At 37.3% G+C, this 25,672-nt stretch overlaps 1 protein-coding gene across 10 annotated transcripts in view; it reads right to left on the reverse strand.

Moving 5' to 3' along the window:
• Positions 1-14,068, reverse strand: part of C6H1orf146 (chromosome 6 C1orf146 homolog) — a 58,408-nt gene extending 44,340 nt beyond the window's left edge. For 2 of the 10 annotated variants that reach the window (XR_003124312.3, XM_025417655.3), the window contains exon 1: positions 13,908-14,054. The gene's annotated coding sequence lies outside the window, so the exon portion shown is untranslated. Of the gene's footprint in view, positions 1-13,545; positions 13,675-13,879 lie in introns of all 10 variants that reach the window. The other 8 variants (XM_049111686.1, XM_025417660.2, XM_025417659.3 and 5 more) reach the window with 8 other exon arrangements.
• Between the last annotated feature and the right edge of the window lie 11,604 nt (positions 14,069-25,672).

The following is a 25,672-nucleotide window of genomic DNA, read 5'->3' on the forward strand; positions in this document are numbered from 1 at the left end:
ACAGTGACTTTGAACAACACATTAGACCAAGGGACCTAACAGATCTATACAGAATATGTCATCTCAAAACAGCAGAATATATTCCTTTTAAGCCCACGTGGAATGTTCTCCAGAACAGATCATATATTAGGCCACAAAACAAACTTCAATAAACTTAAGACTTAAATCATATCAAGTATCCTTTCTGGCCACCATGGTATGAAATTAGAAATCAATAACAAGAAAAAAACTGGAAAAAACACAAACAAATGGAGGCTAAAGAACACACTATGAAGCAACAAATAGGTAAATCAAGAAATTAAAAAGGAAATAAAGAAATACATGGAAATATATGAAAATGAAAACACAATGGTCCAAAATCTTTGGGATGCTGCAAAAGATGTTCTAAGGGAAAAGATAACAGCAATATAGGCTTACCTCAAGAAGCAAGAAAAATCTGAAATAAACAACCTAATCTTATACCTACAGGAGCTAGAAAAAGAACAACCAACACCCAAAGCCTAATAGAAGGAAGGAAACAAAGATTAGAACAGACATAAATGAAAAAGCCTTTAAAAAACCCCACAATAGAACAGATCAATGAAACCACAAGCTGGTTCTTTGAAAAGAATCAACAAAATTGATAAACTATTAAAGTATTAACAGACTCAACAAGAAAAATAAAGAGAGAAGATTCAAAAAAAATAAAAAATCAGATAAAGAAAGAGAACGAACATAAAGAGAATTTTTTAAAGTAATCTCTACACACAACACTGGGGGTCCAAATCATGAACCCTGAGATCAAGTCACATGCTATACCAACTGAGCCACCCAGGCACTCCCATAAGAGAAGATAATGAAAAATTACATGTCAGCAAGTTGGACAACCTGGAAGAAATAGATAAGGTCCCAGAAACATACAATCTCCCAAAACTGAATCAGGAGATACAGAAAATTTGAACAGACTGACCACTAGAAATCAAACTGAATCAGTAATCAAAAAATTCCCAATGAACAAAAGTCTGGGACCAGATAGCTTCACAGATGAAGTCTACCAAACATTTTAAGAGTTAACAATATTTATTTTTCCAATCCATGAGCATGGAATGTTTTTCCATTTTTTTGTGTGTTGTCTTCAACTTCTTTCATTAGTGTCTTATAGTTTTCAGAATACAGGTATTTTACCTCCTTGGTTAGCTTTATTCCTAGGTATCCTATTATTTTTGGTACAATTGTAAATGGGATTCTTTTAATTTCTCTTTCTACTGCTTCATTATTGGTGTATAGAAATGCAAGATTTCTGTACACTGACTTTGTATCTTGTGACTTTATTGAATTTGTTTATAGGTTCCAGCAGTTTTTGATGGAATCGTTCAGGTTTTCTAGAGTATCTGCAAATAGTGAAAGTTTTACTTCTTCCTTACAGATTTGGATGCTTTTATTTCTTTTTCTTGTCTGCTTGGGGTGGCTAGAATTTCCAGGACTACATTGTTTAAAAGTGGTGAGAGTGGACATCCTTGTCTTGTTCCTGACCTTAGGAGAAAAGCTTTTAGTTTTTCCCTATTGAGGATGATGTTAGCTATGGATTTTTTATATATGGCCTTTATTATGTTGAGGTATGTTCCCTCTAAACCTACTTTGTTGGGTTTTTTTTTTATCACAAATGGATGTTGTATTTTGTCTAATGCTTTTTCTGCATCTGCTGAAATGATCATATGGTTCTTATTCTTTCCTTTATTGATGTGATGCATTATGTTGATTGATTTGCAAATAATGAACCACCTTTGCATCCCAGGAATAAATCCCACTTGATTGTAGTGAAAGATTGTTTTGATGTATTACTGAATTTGGTTTGCTAGCATTTTGTTCAGGAATCCTGCATCTATGCTCATCAGGGATAATGGCTAAAATCAGCAACACAAAAAAGAACAGGTGTTGGTGAGGACACGGAGAAGGAACACCATGCACTCTTGGTGGGAATGCAAGCTAGTGTGGCCACTGTAGAAAATGGAAAACAGTATAGAGCTACCCTGTGATCCAGCAAACACACTACTGGATATTTACCCAAAAAATACAAAAACACTAATTCAAAGGGTTACATGCATCACTATGTTTATAGCAGCATTATTTACAATAGTCAAGATATAGAAACAGTCTAAATGTCCATTGATTGATGAATGTATAAAGGGTGTGTGTGTGTGTGTGTGTGTGTGTGTGTATGGTGTGTATACACACACAATGGAATATTATTCAGCCATAAAAAGAACTAAATCTTGCCATTTGCAATGACATGAACAGAGTAGAGTATAATGCTAAGTGAAGTCAGAGAAAGACAAATACCACATGATTTCACTCACACATGGAATTTAAGAAACAAATGAGCAAAGAGGGGAAAAAAGAGAGGCAGAGAGAGACTAACCAAGAAAGGGACTCTTAGTTATAGACAAACTGATGGTTACCAGAGAGGAGTAGGGTGTGGGATGGTTAAAAAGGTGATGGGCCAGCCCGGGTGGCTCAGCGATTTAGTGCCTGCCTTTGGCTCCAGGGCGTGATCCTGGAGTCCCGGGATCGAGTCCCAGGTCGAGCTCCCTGCATGGAGCCTGCTTCTCCCCCGCCTGTGTCTCTGCCTCTCTCTCTCTCTCTTTCTGTCTCTCATGAATGAATAAATAAAATCTTTTTAAAAAATTAAACAAAAATAAAAAGGTGATGAAATTAAGGAGTACTCTTGTCATGATAAGCACTGGGTGATGTATGGAATTTCTGAGTTACTATATTGTACACCTGAAACCTATATAACACTATATGTTAAAAACCTGGAATTAAAATAAAAACTTCAAAAACGTTTCTAAACATAGATGAATAAATAGATAGAAAAGAGTTAACAGCTATTCTTCTCAAACTATGCAAAAAAAATAAAAGAGGAAGGAAAACTTCCAAATTCATTCCACAAGGCCTGCATTACTCTGATACAGAACTAGACAAAGACACTACTAAAAAAGAAAACTACAGACCAATGTCTCTGAAGAGCAAAAATAGCCAACAAAATATTAGCAAACCAAATTCAATGATACATTAAAAAAATTATTCACCATGATCAAGTTGGATTTATTCCAGGGATGCAAGGGTAGTTCAATATTGGCAAATCAATATGATACATCACATTAACAAAAGAAAGAAAAAAACCGCATTATCTTGATACAATCATCTCGATAGATGCAAAAAAAAATTGGCAAAATACAATATCCACTCTAAGGCCATGTATGAAAAAACACACAGCTGGAATCACAGTCAAAGGTGAAAAACAAAGCTTTCTTCTGAGGTCAGGAACAAAACAAAGATGTCCATTCTCAATACTTTTATTCAACATAGTACTGGAAGTCCTAACTGCAGCATTCAGACAAGAAACAGAAATAAAAGACATTTTGTTTTGTTGATGGCTTCCTTTGCTGTGCAAAAGCATTTTATTTGCTTAAAGTTTTGTTTTGGTTTGGTTTCCCTTGCCTTAAGGAGACATATATCTAAATATATTGCTAAGGCCACTGTGTGAGAGATTATTGTCTGTGTTTCTCTTAGGAGTTTTTATGGTTTGGTCTCACAATTAGGTCTTTAATTCATTTTGAGTTTATTTTTGTGTATGGTATAATAAAGTGGGCCAGTTTCATTCCTTTGCACGTAGTTGACAGTTTTTCCAGTACCATTTATTGAAAATACTGTCTTTTCTCCATTGTACATTCTTGCTTTCTTTGTTGTAGATGAATTTGGTCATAAAAGCATGGCTTTATTTCTGGGCTCTCTTCTGTTCCACTCACTGATCTACATGTCTAATTTTGTGCCAGTACCATATTGTTTTGATGATTGTTGCTTTGTAGTGTATCTTGAAATGTAGGATAGAGGGCAGCCCCGGTGACGCAGCGGTTTAGCACCGCCTGCAGCCTGGGGTGTGATCCTGAACACCCAGGATCGAGTCCCACGTCGGGCTCCCTGCATGGAGCCTGCTTCTCCCTCAGCCTGTGTCTCTGCCTCTCTCTCTCTGTGTCTCTACGAATAAATAAATAAAAAATCTTAAAAAAAAAAGAAATGTAGGATAGAGATACCACCAGCTTTGTTGTTCTTCCTCAAGACTGCATTGGTTATTTAAGATTTTTCATGGTTCCATACAAATTTCAAGATTGCTTATTCTAATTCAGTGAAGAATGCTGTTGGTATTTTGATTGGGACTGCACTGAATCTGTATATTGCCTGGGTTAGTATGGACTTTTTTTTTAAAGATTTTATTTATTTAGGGATCCCTGGGTGGTGCAGCTGTTTGGCACCTGCCTTTGGCCCAGGGCGCGATCCTGGAGACCCGGTATCGAATCCCATGTCGGGCTCCCAATGAATGGAGCCTGCTTCTCTCTCTGCCTATGTCTCTGCCTCTCTCTCTCTCTCTGTGTGTGACTATCATAAATAAATTAAAAAAAAATTTAAAGATCTTATTTATTTATTTGAGAGAGACAGGGAGTGAGAGAGCGTGTGAGATTACAAGCAGGGGGTAGAGGTAGCAGGAGAAGCAGACTCCTCGCTAAGCAGGGAGCATGGTTCAGGACTCAATCCCAGGACCCAAGAAAGAAAACTTGGATTCCTACCACACATCATATACAAAAGTTAACTCAGAATGGATCACAGATCTACCAGTAAAACATAAACCTATAATAAATGTTTTAGAAGAAAATAGGACATCTTTATGCTCTTGGGTCAGGGAAAAAATGTTTAGATGATACCAAAACTGTAACCCATAAAAGAAAAGAGTTGATAAATTGGACTTCATCAAAGTTAAAAAAGCTTTCCCCCTCAAAAGACACTGTTAGGAAAATAAAGAGAAACCACAGATTGAAAGAAAATATTTGCAAAACATGTATCTGGTAAATGACTTTTACCAAAAATATATAGAGACTCTCAAGACTCAAGAAAACAATCCAATTTAAAAATAGGCAAAAAATTTGTACAGATACTTCAAAAAAGATAAATAAATAGCAAATAAGCACATGAAAAGATATTCAACATCATTAGACATTAGGAAAATGAAGATTAAAATCACAATGAACACAATATACCTAATATGTCTAAAATTTAAAAGACTAAACATATTAATTGATGGTAAGGATGTGGAAGAACTGGACCTCTCATACACTGATATTTGGAAAGTATGTGGTACAACTACTTTGAAAAGGAGTTGGGCAATTTCTTTAAAAATTAATCACACACAAACCATATAATCCAGCCAATTCACTCTTAGCTATATTACCAAAGCAAAAAGAAAGCATCTATCCATATAAAGTCTTAATCACATGTTTTATTTGTAAAAGCCAAAAACTAGGAACACCCCAAATACCCTTCAAAAAGTTAATAGACTTTGATATAAACTAATCAAGAATAAAAAGGAATGAGGGCAGCCCTGGTGGCTCAGCGGGTTTAGCACTGCCTCCAGCCCAGGGTGTGATCCCGGAGACCCGGGATTGAGTCCCACATCAGGATCCCTGCATGGAGCCTGCTTCTCCCTCTGCCTGTATCTCTGCCTCTCTCTCTCTGTGTCTCTATAAACAAATGAATAAAATGTTTAAAAAAAAAAAGGGAATGAAAAAAATTTAAAAAATAAAAAGGAATGAACTATTAATACATACAACCTGAATCAACCTAAAAAATTATGCTGAAAGGGGAAAAAAGCACATACTGTAAGATTCCCTTTATATAAAACTCCTGAAAATGCAAACTAACTTACAGTGACAGAAAACAGAACCATGGTTATGATGAAGGAATAACTGGGAAAGAAAGGAAAATTACAAACAGGCAGGAAGCAGTTTTTGGGGATGATGGGTATATTCGCTATACTGATTAGTGGCGACTGTTTCACAAGTGTATAAATGTAACAAAATATCACATCACTCAGCGCAATTCATTATGTATCAATTATACCTCAAAAATATATTTTGTATTATATGTATTACAGTATATAAAAATATGTATTATGTAATTATTGCTATATAACACACATAATTATACATATTATGTAAGCATATATATTATAAATTTAACATATATATTAAAAATATCCTATATATAGCATATGCCTGAATCTCTTAAAAGCTTTTAAATAGTTCCAAAAATATTTAAAATGATATGTATCATTGTTTTTTAAATTTTTAAAAGATTTTATTATTTTTTCATGAGAGACACACAGAGAGAAAGGCAGAAACACAGGCAGATGGAGCAACAGGCTCCATGCAGGGAGCCTGACGTGGGACTCGATCCAGTGTCTCCAGGATCACACCCCGGGCTGAAGGTAGTGCTAAACCGCTAAGCCACCCAGACTGCCCTGTATCATTTTTAAATTAAAAAATTCTGTCGTGTAAGAACCATAAGTGTTCAACAGTGAAGTTATTAAAAATATTTCTTATGCTGGTGCTGTGAAATCTGCTGGAATTCTAGCGACTCTGTTACTAGTAGCCTCCTCTTGCTGCTAGGGAAACCAAAATTAAGGCCAGGCAGCTAAAATCAAGCAAAGAAAACAAAACTAATCCTTTGTTAAGTGAAAATTAACCTTTTGAAACACCTTGATAGTTACTGAAAATGGTCCCAGAAGTTATTACATCCCAATTATTTTCCAAAAGGAAAAACACATTGAATTTCTAGATTAAATAAATAACTTGCCTTGCTTATATGGCTAGAAAAAACATCTTTACTTCTGTATTGTCTTTCTTCAGGAGTAACATCTCTTACAATAGTATGAAATAGAAGAGTTCTAATTATCAAACAGGGTTCTCCTAGGTTTTTCTAAGAAGCAGCTATTTTTCATTTCTTAAAACAGAGAAATGACGAAGGTGAGGATATACTGATAGGTTTCTAGGTACGTAGAGAAAAAGAGGGCAGCATTAAAATGAGTCCTTAACGGAAGAAAGGAAGCCCCAGAAAGCCTTTCTATACTGGGAATTGAGGAAAACTCAGGAGAGTACAACGTTTATCTGGCTTGGCAATTTACCCAGCATGGCTTTGGGAGGTACAGATACTGGAAATTTTCAAACATTAAATCAAAACCTAGAATAAATGAGACTAAGAGTATCTAGATTTTTAAAAGACTAAAGTATGTGGTATTAAAGATTATTAAGAGACCATCTAATCATCTTCAGACCAATATAACATAATAATTAAGAGCACAAATTCTGTGGTGGGAGTACCTAGATTCAAATCCTGGTTCCTTCACTTACTAGTTATGTGCTCTTCGGCAAGTCATTTTTACCTCTCCAAACCTCAGCTGTCTCATTTGTAAAATTCAAGTAACAGTCCTACTTTCAAAACACTTCAAAGGATTAAATCACATCGTAACATAGAATTATGGCCTACCATTTAAATGTGTAGCCTCGAGGGGTGCCTGGGTGGCTCAGTGGTTGAGCATCTGCCTTCAGCTAAGGGCCTGATCCCAGAGCTTCTGGATCAAGTCCCACATGGGACTCCCCACGGGGAGCCTGCTTCTCCCTTTGCCTTTGTCTCTACCTCTCACCGTCTCTCATGAATAAATAATATCTTTAAAAATAAAAATTAAAAAAAGTCAATATGTAGCCTCGAGCCAGGCTCCCTGATTTGAATTCTTGGTTCTGCTACCTACTAGCTATGATTTGATCTTGGGCAAATCACTTCTCCACACCTTAGTTCCTCATCTGTAAAATATGGATAACACTTCCTACCCCATAAGGCTATTGAATGGGGGCACCTGGGTGGCTCAGTCTGTTAAGCGTCCGACTCTTGATTTCAGCTTAGGTTATAATCTCAAGATCCTTGAATCACATTCCCCATGGGGCTCTGCATACTCAGTGTGGAATCTGCTTAGGGGTTCTCTCTCCTCCTCTCCTTTTGTCCCTCCCCCCACTCATGCTGTGTGTGTCTCACTCTCAAATAAATAAATTTTTTGAAAAAAGAGGATTAATTATTGTGCATAAAGCACATGAAACAGAAGAGCACATAAGTGAAATAGTCATTACTGAAATGCACTTTGCAAATATTAAGCTTCAATAAATGGTAATTACTAATATTAGGCAAGAGGCACAATGCACTTAAAATTGTTATTTCTAAATGTATAGTTTTTACTTTTTTTAAATTAATTAATTTATTTATTTATGATAGTCACAGAGAGAGAGAGAGAGAGAGAGAGAGGCAGAGACACAGGCAGAGGGAGAAGCAGGCTCCATGCACAGGGAGCCCAACGTGGGATTCGATCCCGGGTCTCTAGGACCGCACCCTGGGCCAAAGGCAGTTGCTAAACCGCTGCGCCATCCAGGGATCCCTAGTTTTTACTTTTTAAAAAGAGAACACTTGGGTGGTAAACATAGTAAAAGGAGAGCTGGCTCTTTTTTTTTTTTTTTTTTTTTTTTTAGAAGTAACAGAATTTGATGTCTGTTATTTCTACTCCTCTTATAATGTTCAAAGCCTAAGGTTACTTTGTAGTTCAGATAATGCTTCAATGTTTCCATGAAGAATTCTCAGACTATATTTCAATTTTTGGTCTCCTTCCATATTAGTCCCACAGTAGATATTTAATAAACATTATGTTACTTGATTTAATTGGGTAACCAAGACATCCATATCCCAGGCTTTTCCTTCCAACATAGGCTCTTTAGGGAGACAAGATAGGAGAGAGAAAGCTGAAATGATTTAAATTTGGTAGTAAAATTAAAGGCTGCTCAGAGTGGAGACAAACTATCACAAAAGGTCAGTTAGAAATGGAATGAGAATGATGTACTCATATATTTAAATATATATATATATATATACACACACACACACATACACACACATGTTTAAGTGTGTGGAATGCTCAAAAGAGAACATAAGCAACTGAACATTACACATTTTTGGCTAGGTTCTGAACAACCAGTGCAGAAAGAAAAAGAAAATATTTGTATAATTTTACATTTCAGGAAATTCTGGCTGAGAGAGGATCATACCAATGGTCATGTACACCTTTGGGTAGTAAGGACATCTTAAGAACAGTTAATTCTAGGGCACCTGGGTGGCTCAGTGGTTGAGTGTCTGCCTTCAGCTCAGGTAGTGATTCTGGGGTCCTGGGATTGAGTCCCGCATCATGCTCCCCAGAAGGAGCCTGCTTCTCCCTCTACCTATGTCTCTGTCTGTTTCTCTCTCTCTCTCTCTCTCCCTGTCTCTCAGGAATAAATAGATAAAATATGTTTTTTAAAAAAGAATAGTTAAGTCTTCAAATCCATGGACACAGAATATCTTTCCATTGATTTGTGTTTTCTGTAAAGGGCAGACAGCAACTATCTTAGACTTTGTGGGCCACACAAGTCTCTTGCAATGACTCAACTCTGATCCTATAGCATGAAAGCAGCCAGCCACAGACAGTAAGTATATTAATGAGTCTTGGTTTCTTAAAACTGCATTTAAGGATATGAAGATATGAATGTCACATAATATTCATGCATCACAAATATTTTTTTCCAATCACAACTATAAAGAATTATTATTTTTTTAAAGATCTATTTATTTATTTGAGAGAGAGAAAGAGAGCACAAGTCGAGGAAGGGGCAAAGGGAGAGGGAGAGCGACAATCCTCCAACAAACTCACTGCAGAGTTCCATGCAGGCCTGGATCCCAGGACTTTGAGATCATGACCTGAGCTGAAAGCAAGAGCTGGCTGCTAACCAACTGAGCCACCTAGGCATCCCTATAAAGAATTATTCTTGGCTCCAAATGTGGAAGGCCAGATTTGACTCATGGGCCATAATTTGCCAAGTCCTCCCTAAGATCTTCATGGTATTTCATGACTTTGGTTCTCTCCCATGCATCTAGAATGGTACTAGATATATACCATCCTTGGAAGAAATGAAAAAATAATCACTCAAATCATGTTCAATAGGTTTAATTCTCTTATAGAATCCAGTTAAAAATGGCTGCATATAAGTGACAAAAATTAAGTGTTTAAAAAAAAAACTGGGGGCAGCCCGGGTGGCCCAGCGGTTTAGCGCCACCTTCAGCCCAGGGTGTGATCCTGGAGACCCAGGATCAAGTCCTGTGTCGGGCTCCCTGCACGGTGCCCCCCTCTCTCTCTCTCTCTGTCATGAATAAATAAATAAAATCTTAAAAAAAAAAAAACTGGTTAGGATATGAAGCAACAGACTTTCACACAGGGGTAGCTGAAATGTAAACTAATGTAACCAACCATTTTGGGAGATAGACATTGTTGGGGTAATCTTTGATGGGCCCTTAGTGTCCCTGCATTTTTTTTTTTTTTTTCTGAAAATGCCAAGAATATCAGGCCCTGACTCTTTACCCAGGTCATTTTTCATTTGCAATGAGCAATATGGAGAAATGCACTGAGCAGGCTTGTCACCACTCATTAATAAGTGTTCCTCTCTGTTAACGTAACCAATTGCATGCATGCCCATCTAAATCCACCTACGTTATTCCAACCCGTCTACCTCTTGTGGGATATGAAAGCTAAGGAAACCATTAGAAACCTAAATCTTTGGCTACTACTTTTGCCATGATTTTCTTTTAAATCCTGTGTCTGGTCCAGGTATCGAGTATCTTCTGCCAGCATCAAACAAATGCCAAGCCAATTTGTTAGCTTGCAAGTAGGATAAAATCTCAGACTTTTCAGACTTCTTGACAGGAATTATATACCAAAGTGAAGATTTGCACTCCTAAGCAATTGCACTCCTAAGTTTATACTGAAAAGAAATGCATGCATTGTGTATTAAAATATTTGTACAAGAATATTCTTAACAGCATTTTTAAACTTTATTCCTCATACTTTTGCTTAAATCTTCTTTTTCATCCACCTTTTGAGGCTACAATGATCCATATAGCAATGGATTACAGTTGGCAACATCACTATGAAATTACGGTTAGCTTAACATAGATACAACTTAATATAGAGAAAAATATTTATAGACATGTGGGCATACATGGATTAGTACACACATGTATATATTTCTTTGCTCTGTCATCTGAGAGGGGCCTAAATGAAATGATACTCTCTTAGCAACAATCACACCTACCAGCCAGACTTTGGTTTGTAATACCATTCTCCAATAAAAAGAAGCAGGGCTCCTTGGAGAAATGGCTGATTCTAGGAATGGGACAACAAGCTGAGCCTAGACTATTCTGAAGTAACAGAAAGTAAAGAAGTGGTTAAAAACAAAAGCAAAGAAAAAGCTCACATTGAGAGGAGTATGACAAAAAGAGTAATCAACTGAAAGACTCCTATGGCCAAAGGTGGAACAATGTGAGTAGCAAAATAAGTAAAATAATATTTATTATAATTCCAAGTATAAAATATCCACACATCCATACTGATAAAAGTAATTGAGTAAATTAATAAACGAGGAGAAGAGACAAATCTCCTGACACTGTCTCCAAGAGACACTGAAGAAACATGATAGGTACTACCTCATCAGCTGGTCAAAGTCTACACTAATAGTCATAAATCATGTTGACAATATGTACCACTGATATGATGTAACCCTCCTCTCAATAATCCATAATCCTACTCCTACCTTGAGAAACACATCAAACTCCAATAGTAGCAAATCCTACAAATACCAGACCAGCACTCCTCAAAGCCATCAAAGCTATCAAAAACAAAGAAGGTGTGAGAAACTGTCAGAGACAGGAGGAACCTAAGGAAAATTATAATTTTTTTAAAGATTTTACTTATTTATTCATGAGAGACACAGAGAGAGAGGCAGAGACACAGGCAGAGGGAGAAGCAGGCTCTTTGCAGGGAGCCCCATGTGGGACTTGATCCTGGAACTCCGGGATCAGCCCTGAGCCAAAGTCAGATGCTCAACTCCTGAGCCACCCAGGCATCCTGGGAAACATTATAATTAAATGTAATGTGGTATACTTACTGGAATCCTGGAACAGAAAAAAAAAAAAAAAAAAAGGACATTAGGGCAGCCTGGGTAGCTCAGCGGTTTAGCGCCGCCATCAGCCCAGGGCCTGATCCTGGAGACCCGAGATCAAGTCCTGCATCAGGCTCCCTGCATGGAGCCTGCTTCTCCCTCTGCCTGTGTCTCTGCCTCTCTCTCTGTGTGTCTCTCATGAATAAATAAATAAAATCTTAAAAAAAAAAAGACATTAAGTAAAAAACTAAGGAAATCGGAATAAACTATGAATTTTAGTTAATAATAATACTTATGGTCCCTTAGTTTTGACAAAAGTACCATATAACACAAAATGTTAGTAATAGGATAAACTAAACAGTGTGTAGGAATACTCTGGACTTTCACGTCTATTTTTCTGTAAATCTAAAACTTTTCTAAAAAATAATTTCTATTAAAATCCTAACTCTCCTTCAAGGCCCATTAGAAATCCTGTCTCTGGGACACCTGGGTGGCTCAGCAGCTGAGTGTGTGCTTTCGCCTCAGGGCGTGATCCCAGGTTGGGGGGATTGAGTCCCGCATTGGGCTGCCCGTGAGGAGCCTGCTTCTCCCTCTGTCTCTCATGAATAAATAAATAAAATATTAAAAAAAAAAAAGAAGAAGAAAAAAAAAAGAAATCCTGTCTTCTGCAAGAAACTATCCCTGACCACCCCCAACTTAAATGAGATCTCTCCTTCCACAGAATGTACCCTACAACACCTCTGCTGAGCACCTACCATATTTTGCCCAACAAAATTATTTATAAACATATTTCATTTCCCTTAGTTCAAAAGCATCTTAACATCAATCAAATTTATATTTGTCATGTTACTTAATACAAAATCAGCTCAAAGCAAAATCGAGAAACCAACCAATCCAGATGAAAGTCACTTCAAGTTACGGTTAGTATCTCCTCAGGCAGTTTCATTCTACTTTTGAGCAACTCTAATAATTAGAAAGTTCTTCCTGCTGGGTTGAAACCAAATGTTCTATAATTTCCTCATTTACTGCATGAATGAATGAATGACAACTAGCTCTGTGAGAGCAGGGAACACCTTCTGTTTTACCTAATACTGTATCTGCAGTACGTGGCACACAGTACATACCCAAAAAACATTTGTTTTTTTGAATGAGTAAATGGCTAGGGGAAGGGCTGCAACTTTTCTTTCCCCTCTTACACAATTCAATTTACTGCTTAGCTAATGACCATCCTCCTGATTATACACTCACATAAAATGGAATCATTTAATTCTTCATACCCTTCCCTGTAGGTCTTACCATTTAAACTAGTTTAACTGAGGCTGTAAGAGGTTTAGTAATTTTGTGCACTTATATAAAAAGTGCTAAAGGAACTGGGATCAGTAGAATCCCCACAAGAGTGTACAACTGACGACTAGATATGAACCAGAAAACTAGGGCTGAGGCAGCAAGGTCCCCCCCCCCAACCTTTTGTCCCCCGGTTCCTCTGGGGAAAAGCTCCTGGACTTGGGGCAAATCACTTCACCTCTAGTTGGCCGGCTTTCTCGTGTGAAAAGAAAAAGCTCGGACTCAAGGCCCTAGTATTTTCAGCTATTAGGGTTTTGCTTATTTTTCCCAAATCTTCAAAATCAAATCAGTGTTAACACTGCACGAAATCTCGTTCCCGGTCGGTCACCTCAACTGACAGGTGAAAGGTTGGTCTCCGAGATCTTCCCCGCCGCTTCCATTCTTGAGGTTCTCTGTCCTCCCCACACCCCTGCTGCGGTTGGGTCTGGGGTGGGGAACGACAGGTTACAAACATCACCTGAAGTAAATAAAACACAAATTCAAAGCCTGCACCACAACAGCGCTTCTGAAAAGGAAGCGCTTCTACGACTCTTCAAGAAAACCATGAGGAAAGTCCTTTCCCCACAACTCTTGAAGGAAGACAAGGGAGAGGAGGACGCCCTCTCACTCTGCCAACGCCCTGAGGCAAAGACGGGCCTCCGCAAGTCTGAGGAAAAACGCACACTCTCCGAAGAACGAAGCAACAGAAACCTCAAAAGCCAGGTCCTCGGTAGCTGCAAACACACCTCCAGATCAGGAGGTTCCTGGGGCCACGGCGCCTCCCAAACTTCCAGAACGTTCTGTGAAGAGCAAGACGCACGGAGCGCAAGGCACCCGGATGGCGAGCGTAACTCCCAACTTCCGGTGCTTCCGCGCAGGCGCAGACCTACCTAACCGTGGCCCCGCCTTTCCCGCTGTTTATTTAAAATCTTCCCTTCCTTTATTTTTAAAATTTACTTATTTTATTTATTTATTTATTTATTTATTTATTTATTTATTTATTTATTTATTTATTTACTTATTTACTTATTTATCTATTTAATGTTCCAAGGTATGGTCATTTTGTCTTTTTTTTTTTTAATTGGAGTTCAATTTGCTGACATTTAGTGTAACACCCAGTGCCTGCTGTTTAGATGGCGCAGTTTGCACACACTGCTAAGTAGTTAGGAAAAAGTAAGGGGTTTGTTTGTTTTGTGCATTTGACTTAGTTGCCTGGAGTTGACTTTTTACAGCTTTCTAAAACTTAGGCTCATTCTTTTACTATTATTACTGACAGTATAAAATCAAAGTGGCCTCAGGTTTATGCAAATTATGAAAAAAAATGCTCACTTTTTCATTAGGGGCTGTACATTTACCATGTGTGTTTACTCTTGGAATCCATGGCTTTCACACCTGACTGAAGTTCAGCAAATTATTAAGCCCTGATGTTCACAACTGCAAAAACTGAAAAAGAAAAAGAAAAGTCACCACTTGCCCAGAGCGTATTGTTAGGATACAAAATCATGTCTTCCTTTGGAAAATACATATTGCTGGGGGGAAAAGAATACTGCGCCAGGAAAAAATCTTCTGTAACACCCTTGTCATATGGATTAATTATTCCCTGCAACAACCATTTTATAAATTTAGAGTTGTGTTTTATTATATTATTAAAATTAGGGGCGCTCTTTTAATAGCCCTGTTGGACAGTAGAGTCAGGATAGTACAGGTCAGATTAATCAAGACATGACTCCAGCAATATTGTGTGGATTTCAGAACTCAAGGAATTGAGTCAACTATTGGTATGAGCCAGAAGGTTTGGGTTTGCTAGAGGACCCTCTTTGAAAAGTCCTATTTTGACCATGCTAATTGCAGAGGGATAGGAGAGGCATCCAAAATTAAGCAACAATATAGTTTCAACAAAGAAGAGTGCAGGATATAGCCTTTCCTATCTACTTGTTATACTGTAAGGCGATGTAGCTGGACTGAGAGCAGGGACTCCAGTTCTGGCTATGAAACTGGCAAGTGCAAAGAATGGTCCATTCTGGGGAGGGATAGAATTGGAGTTCTGAGCAACTGACCAGACTAGAGAGGGAAAAGAAAACTAATCTTATCAAGAACCTACTGTGTACCAAGTACTATACCAGATACATTGCATACACGATTCTATTAATCTCCATAAATGCTGTAAAGTATATGTTATTCTCATTTTAAAGAGGGGGTACTAGGGCTCAGAGATTAAGTTACTTGGCCAAGATAATATAGCTAATATAAAAAGAGCTGAGATTCAAACCTAAGTCTATCGGATGTCTAGGCCACATCCCTACCTCTACAGCTCCTCCTCCACACAAAGACCCACACAAAGATCTGGAAAACATCATAGGTCACATAAGTGCAAAAATGACTTAGCAGAAAGCCACAAACTGTGGAGATAGCATTGATTGTTCATTCCTCCTTTTTTAAATGTATCCTTACTTTTTTTTTTTTTTTTTTATTAGAGAGAGACATGGAGGGGCAGAAGGAAAGAGAGAATCCCAAGCAGGCTCTACACCCAACACAGAGCTCCATGCAGGGCTTGATTCCACAACCCCAAGTTCATGACTCAAGCCAAAATCAAGAATGGGTCACCCAACTGCCTGAGCCACCCAGGCACCCCCGTCCTTAATTTTTTCAATCAACAAATATTTGTGTAGTGGCTTTATATCATGCCTCCACCATTTACTTAGCTCTGTGACCACAGATAAGTGACAGCCTCTTGTTTTTCTTATCTTAAAATGAGAATAATTGTGCCAGTTCATAGATCGATATATGCAAGCTTTCTAAAACAGTGCCTAAAATATAAGCACTCAATATGTTTACTTGCTATCATTATTATTTAAATGTTTCCTTAATGTTATCTTGCAGCTATATGATATTTGCCCAATCCATTCCTTCTCCCATTCTCCTAGATAATTGTTTCATACTGTCTCTCCTTTCTTCAAATATCTAGCACCTCTTCCTCCTCCTCACTTTCACCTAAAGGCCTTCCTTACTATTTATATGAGAGAAACAAAAGCATCTAAAAGTGAACTTTCCACCAAGGCCTACAAGGACATCTAGCCATCTATCGTCATCTTTATGTGCAGATTTTGCTTTCCTCCCAATCATGGTAGATTAATTAATTAACTGTGAATGCTCTTAAGTCAAGTCAACAATCCAGGTGGACACCAGATCTCATCTCATCTCTTCTTTTTTACTCAAGAACATGTTCCAACAGTTTTCTCCTGTCTCTCTTAAAACATAACTTTTATCCTCTCCACTAGACCATTGTCATTAGGAAATAAATATTTCATTATTTCTCCCATCTTAAAATCTCTGTTCCGTCTTCCCACTGCAGCTAACTATCCCATTATTCTACTCTACTTTATAGTAAAACTCAAAAGGATTGCCTATAATTTCTGTTGTAATGCCTCTTCTTCAATTCTTTCTTAAACCTACGCCAATAAGGTTTTTTTTCATTTCTAGTGTGCCACAGAAGCTACTCTTGTCATGATCATTGTTGAATCTAGTAGACAATTTTCAATACTAATTTTACTTGTCAATCAATGGTATTTGTTACAGTCGATCACTTTATTTTCGTGGAGACACTTCTTCTCTTGGTTACCCAATAGCATGCTGTGTATGGTCATGGTCTTCCTGTAACTTCACTGGCCACTTTTCAACAGTGTTACTATTTATTTTTTCAATACCCAACCTCTTAGGGGCACCCCAAGTACAGTCCTTGGAATTCACTTCTTCTCTGGCTATATTCACTCCCTCGGTGATCTCATCAACTCATGGCTTTAGATATAATCCATATGCTGACAAATTCCAAATTCTTTTTTTTTTTAATTCCAAATTTCTATCCTCCAGTTTTACCCTTTCCCCTGGACTCTGAATTGGTATAAGCAACTTCCTATTTAATATTGCCACCAAAAGACTTCTCAAATTTCACACTTCCAAAATTGAACTAATTTCCCTGTGCAAACCTCTACCGTCCATAGTCTTCCCTATCTTAGTTAATAACTCACACTTTTCTTGTTGCTAAATTTAAATACCTTGCCTGTTTCTTATATGCCCCATCTCCTCCATCAGGAAATTTTGTTGCCTGTACCTTCGAAATATATCCAGACCCTCACCACCTCCCTGGTCTGAACCACTATCACTAATAACTTGGGTTATTGCAATTACCTTCTTACAGATCTCCCTATTTATGCCTTGCCCTTTGAAGTCCTTTTTCAGCATAGTAACCAGGGTAATCCTGTTAAAACAGAAGTCAGAATTAAAGCTTATGTCCTTCTGATGACCTACAGGGCCTAAGTGAGCCAGTTACCCTATTAACCTACCCTAATCCCTTCTACTACTACCTTTCTAATTTGTTCCTTCTGTTCCAAACACATTGGCCACCTTCCTGTCCTCCTATCTTCAAGCATGCTCCTGCCTTGTACCAGCTTTTCTGTCTAAGGTGCTCTCCTCCCAGATGTATTCATAGTTCACTTTCTCTCCTTCAAATCTTACTTGTTCAACTGTCATCTTCCCAATAAAGCCCACTTTGACTTCCTCATTTAAAAATTAGAACCACGCCTGGTCCCTCTTAAACTGCTGTTTTTTTTCATATCATTTGCCACCTTCTAACATACTATATAATATACATACTTATTATGTTTATTGTTTATAGCGTTTCTTCTCTCTCTAGAATGTAAACTACACAAGAGCATGGACTTTTGTCTGTTTTGTTCACTGATGCATCTCCAGCACCTAAAACAATGTCTGCTACCTCACAAGGACTAATAAATATAGTTAAATGCTGAAGTATCATTTGGCCTAACATATGAGGCACCTTCTAGTTTGTGTCTCAATAATAACATATCAGACTTCATTGAATGTTAGTAGCCATAATATGAATAGTACCAATGGAGACTTATATTTTTATTAAAACTCTTAGCATTATTACTATTAGGTTCGAACTAATTTATTTCAAGCTTTGGTCTTCTGGGTCCTGGCTAACTAATTTGTCTGAGAGGTATATACTGGAAACAAATGTTTAGCATTTAATCCTGCTAAGGAGTTTACCTTTGGGAGGCTTAAGTAACACTGTGATTCAGTCATTACCAGAACAAATAAGGGTGTTTGAGTTGTGCTTTTAAAGGTTGTCTACACAATTCAGGTCCAAATATATTGAAACTGACTACATAGATACACTTGGCAACTCTGTAACAGCCCAGCTCTATGATTCACTACTCCCTAGAATTCCTACACAGAAATATGTTCAATTTACATTCACGTTTAGTGTCAGAAAATGCCTAATTCAGCAGCTGTGAGAAAGTTATAATGAAAAATTAATTCCATAAATTATTTATTCCTGGATGGAAAATGTAAGCTTGAACTTGAAAGCATAGAATCAATAAAATATATATATTTCATAAACCTTGCAATGCCGTATTTCCACATTAGTTGTATAATTACAAGCTGTTATGAGACAGTGTGAAGAATAGCTTAGTGTTTTTTGTGAGATGCCTCAGTTTCATAAGCAGCAGCAAACCCTCTAATCTACTTAGTGGCTTGAATGCTTTGATAATCAATGTACTTCAATATTTTTCCCTTTTAGTCAATTGCAAATATTGAACAAGCATTTTCTTTGGAGACTCTACTGTATATTCTTTTAGTTGTCGGCTTTGTTCCTGGTGTTCTGACCTTGATGTTGTAAACTGTCAAAAGGAAATATATACACACACACAAAGACTAAGGGAATTGTAGAGGAAATCTGATGAAAGAAAAGTGCCTGTTTTCAAATCTAGCCTTTCACCAATTTTCTTTGATACAGGAGCTGATACAGTACTATATTTTCAAGCCTCACCATATATATAAATTCTTATTTTTAAATGATTGGATTTAAACAATTTTTTGTATTGAAAACAACAGGTTCAATATAATAAAACCATAGGATGTTTTAAAAATAGCTGGTTGTTTGGCTTCAAAATCTTTTCTATTTCCAAATAGGTTTGGGTATTTATGTATATATATGGCTTAGAAAATCAAAGCAAAACATATTCAGTTCTTTATGCAGGCACTAAGAAAGAATCTTTACACCCTCTCACCACACTGGTTCTGTTCACCCTCTGACTTATATCTCTCCCGGTTCTCAGCTGACTCTCAATGGTAATCCCTTGTGCTTTAGCTACTTTGGGTTTAATGTGATTATTGAGCATAGTTGTAATTTAAAAATGAGTTCCTTGAAATCTTGACATTGTGACAGATTCTTGTTTCTGGCAAGAGAAACGGTCTTCAGTCCACAGTCATAATATAAAAGCAACTAAGACGAAAACTCAACACACCAGCAAAAACTAGGTTTGAGAACATAAAAATACCTGAATTTAAGGCATTTGGAACTGGATAAAGAAATTCCTACTCTTCAAAGCATAGTCAAGTTTTATCATATGAAAACGAATAAAAAATAGATAATACCTATCTCTTTGCCCCTACATCAGATCAAGGGTGTGCACTAGTTAGAAATTTAGTTATCACTTTACCAGGTATGCACTGCTTTTTGAGGCAGCCAGAGTTCTTTTTTTTTAATTGAAATACAGTTGACATGCAATATTATATTAGTTTCAGATCTATAACACAGTGATTTGACAGTTAAAAACATTACAAAATGCTCACCACAAGTGTAATTACCATCTGTCACCATACAAAATTATTATAATATTACTGACTATATTGCCTATGCTGTGCTTTACATGCCCATGACTTACTTATTTTATGACTAGAAGTTTGTATCTCTTTATCCTCTTCACCTCTTCCACCCATCCTCACGACCCCCTCCCCTCTGGTAGCCACTAGTTTGTTCTCTGTATTTATGAGTTTCTGAGTCTGGTTTTTTAGGTTTTTATTTGTTCATTTGTTTTTTAGATTCCAAATAAAAGTGAAATCATATGCTGTTTGTCTATTTCTGATCTACTTCACTTAGCATAACCCACTCTGGGTCCATCCATGCTATTGCAAATAGCAGAATTTCATTTTTTATGGCTGATTAACATTCCATTGTGTGTATGTATACTGTATACATATACAATATGCAGATATATGTATATACATACACACACTACATACACACACACTACTTCTTCTTTATCTGTCCCTCTATTAATGGACACTTAGGTCACTTCCATATCTTAGCTTTTATAAATAATACTGCAATAAACATAGGAGTGCATGCATTTTTTAAAATGAGTGTTTTCATTTTCTTCTGGTACATACCTAGCAGTAGAATTACTGAAGCATATGATTTTTTGAAATTTTTTGAATAACTTTCATACTGTGGCTGCACCAATTTACACTCCCACCAACAGGGCATGAGGGTTTCCTTTTCTCCACGTCCTTCCCAATACTTGTTATTTCTTACCTTTTCGATACTAGCTATTCTGACTGGTGTGAGGTAATAACTCACTGTGGTTTTGATTTGCATTTCCCTGATGGCTAGTGCTGTTGAGGGTCTCTTCATGTGTCTGTTAGCCACCTGTATGTCTTTTGTGGAAAAAGGACTGTTCAGAACCTCTGCTCATTTTTAACCTAAATTGTGTTTATTTGTTTAGCGTTGAATTATGTAACTTCTTTATATATTTTGAATAGTAGCCCCTTGTCAAATATATCATTTGCAAATATCTTCTCCCATTCAGTAGGTTGCCTTTTTGTTTTATTGATGGTTTCCTTCTCTGTGCCAAAATGTTTTAGTTTAATGTAATCCCAATTGTTTATTTTTACTTTTGGTTTTTTGCTTTTTACTTGCCTAAGGAGTGGCTACATTTATGCTAATTACCTTTACCTCCACTAACTCTCTCTTGTACTACATCCATAGAGAGCTCCAAAAGGAAACTGCTGGGCAGGGAGGGAGCAGGCTGCATATTGAGAAATGTATGGTTCCAATATATAGTACTGTAGGTAGAACACAGAGAAGATGAACCCAAGAGGAATGTAAACAGAATTTTGTAGTTTTTCATGTGCTCCATCATTTCAGAGTAACAGAAGATCAGGCAATAAGATAAGAAAAGCCAGTAGAGTGGAAGTTTAATAGGCCAATGCCTAGTAGACGTGGAAATTGAAATAAGAACTGACATATATACAGGTGGATAGGGGACAGAACCAAAAGAAATATACACATTCTATTTGTTGACAAACACTTAAGTCTGAGAACTCTTCTAGAAAGTGAGTGTAAGAAGAAAAAAATCAACATGGAACCTATGAAAATATATCTCTGAACAAGAGAAAGGAAATGACATCATAAAGACAGAAAGGAAACTGTAAAAATGATCTACTACAGGACCCAAAAGAAAAGTTCAAGAGACCACTTGCATCCCTAACAGAGTACAAAAAGCCACACGTTCTATAAACATGCATCTATAAAGTATGAGACGAAAGATATAAACAGGATCAAATGAAAACTCAATAGAATGTTATGAATGAAATAGAGGACAGGGAATGATACAAAAATAATGCAACCACAGAATTAAAATCCCTATTGGCAAAAAGAAAGACTTGATTCTGCAAGAATATTGAATAAATGATGAGGGTTACTTGAGACACTCCTGGTGAAGAGATAAAGGTTGGGGGTAGGTAGAACAGATAAAAGCAGGAAAAGAGAGAAAAAAATCGCCTCATGAATAGGCTAAAGCGAATGGAAGAAAATCAAATATATGATCGGAAGAACACTTTCCTGATGTGAAAAAAAGCCCATAGATGGGAAGAAGTAGTCATGTTCTTGGCAAAAGTAAATGACGAAGACCTACATCTAGACAAGCCTGCAAATTTTTTAAATTACAAGCTACAGAAGACGTTCTACAAAGATCTATGAAGGAAATAAAAGATGTTTCCTAGAAAGCAGAAAAAATCATGTTCACCTCAGACTTCTCTGCTGTCCCATTAAATTACAGGAGATAATTACTCCAAGCTATTTTTAGCCAACTGAGAGAGAAGGACAGGCAATGAGCACTCAAGTTAAATAAAGGCATTAATCTAAAGAATTACAAAGATAGCCACAAAACTAAACAGAAATGCAATGCATTCATTTATGCCCCTCTTCACGTCCTTGCCTGAACCTTGCCTTCCTGGTCTCAACACCTGCTCAGTTTCCCAGGCCAAGCAACCCTGTCAGAGTCTCTTGTTGTTCTTACAATAGTAAGTCCTGATTGCTCCAACTGGATTTTGTCTCCTGACACCACCAGCTGAGTCAGTCTTCCCAAGCAGATGTTAAAGTCTAGCTTTGGCATGGGCTCCATCCTACATGCTGCAGAGGGAACTGCATTGACCCTGTGAGATCCATTGAGGGAGGCTATGGCTTCTCCAGTAACTGCCAGGAGAGGCTTATATCACAGCCTGTAAATAGGGAGGAGTTAACTTCTGTGGGGCACACTTTGAGCAATGAAGAGAAGAGAGGGAAAAGCAAGCAGATAAAGTTTCACCTTTCTTCCCCCTGATTGGTCCAAGATTCAAAAGCTCCCTTGGCCTTTCCAAAGATGTCCTGTGTAACCAAGCAAGCAGCTATTTTTCATGAAGCTGAGCATAGTTTGCCATCTTACATTTGCTTACCTCCTTCCCTGTTTTACTTTACTTTTTCCCTCAGCGTTGTTTCCCGGGGATTGAACCCTCTGATAAAACATTAGTTCCAAAAACTTCACCTTAGGTTCTGTTTTCTGGAGAACTAGGCTAAAACAACAAAGTTACTATTAAAAGGGAAGACACATAATGTAAAAACTCTGAATGATAATCTGGATCACAATACTCAAAGCATCTAAACATTATCAGAGAAAGGAGTAAGAAAAGGACAAAGGCCAGAGGAGAGTAATGGAGAGAGAGGTATGCTAATTTCTCATTTCCAAGAGGGGAATCTTAAAAGATGTCATTACACATTTGATTCTTGTGAGTTGGAGAAATATAAGGTAAAGAACATTTTAGGGAAAATAGTGTTAATTGTATGGAAATTAAAAATAGAATATTAAAAACTTTTAAACATTATAGAAAAGCCAATGAAATCTGATTTGTAGAGAAAAAGACACAAAAAACAGGAAGGAAGTTTAAAACATAAAAATCTAAAATAAGGGGTGCCTGGGTGGCTCAGTCAGTTAAGCACCTGACTTCAGCTTGGGTCATGAGCTTGGAGTCCTGGGATCAAGCCCCAGGGGTTGGGTCTTGGGTTCCCCATTAAGTGGAGAGTCTGCTTGTCTCTCTTCCTCTACCCCTCACTCCTGCTTGTGCTCTCTCACTCTCTCAAATAAATAATGTCAAAAAAACTAAAACAAAATTGATCAATTTAATCTTATAAATGATGTTGAAGCTATTTAAAGAAAAATAAAAGTATATACTACAAATAAAGAGAATGGTAGAGAAGACAGAACAATTTTCAAAGTTGGAAGCAAAAGGAGTGACAACTAACCTAATAAATCCAAGAAAGCTAAAACCCAGCCTGGCAATGGGAGAGCATCAGAAAGCAACCCAGAACTCCCAGAGGCTGAGGAATTGGTTTCAGAGCTTCTGGTCTATCAGAGGTGTGACTAAAAGGCAGAATAATTACTGAGGTCCTGTTTAAGAAGCATTCAGAATCTGAGGTGCTCTGCCAATAGCCATGTGACTCCTCCCTTAACTCAGCAGAATCAGGGATTCTTTCTCTGGAGAGGGTAACCTGACAGTCTTTGACTGGGGGACCACAGGTGCAACTGAAGTGGACTTTGCTGGAAACAGGAGAAGAGAGCACATGCACACAGAAAGTGATACTCTCTTCCCACAATTGCTCTTAAAATATTGGTATCAAGATCATTTCTTCCAGGCAGGGGACAGGAAGGTTGTTCTATGAGGCATCTAACTAGATTAGGTGAAAAGACTTCAAGATGCTGACATTGGTGTTTCAAATGAACCCAATCACATGATGCTGCAGAGAAGCCTGCCATCTACAAGCCCAACTGACATATAGTTTCCAAAAAAGATTTGAGTCCCTAAAATATGAACAAAAAAATCAAAAAATGCCTCTAATGTAAAAAATAGAAACTGAAACAAATAGAAAAAAGCAAATTGGAAGAAATTCACTGTGTAGAGAGTCTAAAACCACAAAATAATAATTTATGCCTTCAGATGAGGAAAAAACTCCATCCAAGGAACAAGCACAAAATACTATTTTTTTTTCTTTTCAAGATTTTATTTATTTATTGAGACAGAGAGAGCACAAGCGAAGGAAGGGGCAGAGGGAGAAGCAGACTTCTCTCTGAGCAGGGAGCCTGATGTATGGCTTGACCAGGACCCCTGGATCATGACCTTAGCAGAAGACAGAGCTTAACTAACTGAGCCACTCAGGTGTCCCAAGAACAAAATACTATTAAGAACAAAAATTTCAGGGGCACCTGGGTGGCTCAGTGGTTGAGCATCTGCCTTTGGCTCAGGATGTAATCCCAGAGTCTTGGGATTGAGTCCCACCTCAGGTTCCCCATGGGGACCCTGCTTCTCCCTCTGCCTATATTTCTGCCCCTTTCTTTGTGTCTCTCATGAATAAATAAATTTAAAAATGTTTAAAAAAAACATGAAAATTTCAAAGAACAAAATAAAAAATAAAACAACAATAATGAAAATGCAAAGCTGAATGGAAGGACCAAAAGATAAAGTTGACAAAATGCCCCAAGAAGTAAAAGACAAAGACAAAGAGAATATGAGGGAAAAGGTATTAGTTGTCCCATATCTAGTAATAGGAGTTCCAAAAAGACATAACAGAGAAAATAGAGGAGGAAGAAATCATTCAAGGAATAATATAAGAAAATTTTCTACAATGAAAGAACATGGCTTTCCAAACTGACAGGGCCTCCCACATGTGTAGGACAATGGATAAGAATATACCCACATCAAGTACATGGTCATAATCTTTTATAATATCAAGGCCAAAGGACAAAGAGAAAATCCTAAAATTCTTCAGAATGCTTGCAAAAAATAAAGAACCAGGATAGCATCGGACCTAACAACAACACTGGAAACAACATATTCAAAATTTGGAAGTAAAATTATTCCCAATCAAGAATGTTGTATTCAGTTAAACTATCTTTGTAAAGTGCATGGGTAGAATAAAGGTGTTTTCTGACTTTCAGTTCTCAAAAATTATGCCTCTCATGCATTCCTTTGGAGAAAGTATTCCACCAAAATGAGACAAAGAGGAAGATGTGGGACCTAGACAATGGGGAATTTAAGAAGAGGGGAAGTGAAGGAATCTTTGTTGAAAATGAAGGGAGATCCAAGGAGACAGTTTTGTAGAATTCCTAGAGAATAAACTATCCAGACTAGAACAGGCTAGAAGGCTCTAGGAGAGACATTTTCAGGAGGATAAATTGAAATGAATACCTAATGTATTTGAACATACTGAAAGACTACTTAGATAACTGAGGTAGGGTTTAGCTACTAGTAAATAATACATTATATTTACATAGAAAGTGAAGCAGACAGAAAGCACAGTT

Source organism: Canis lupus, chromosome 6, assembly GCF_003254725.2.
Source record: "Canis lupus dingo isolate Sandy chromosome 6, ASM325472v2, whole genome shotgun sequence".
Classification (NCBI taxonomy): domain Eukaryota; kingdom Metazoa; phylum Chordata; class Mammalia; order Carnivora; family Canidae; genus Canis; species Canis lupus.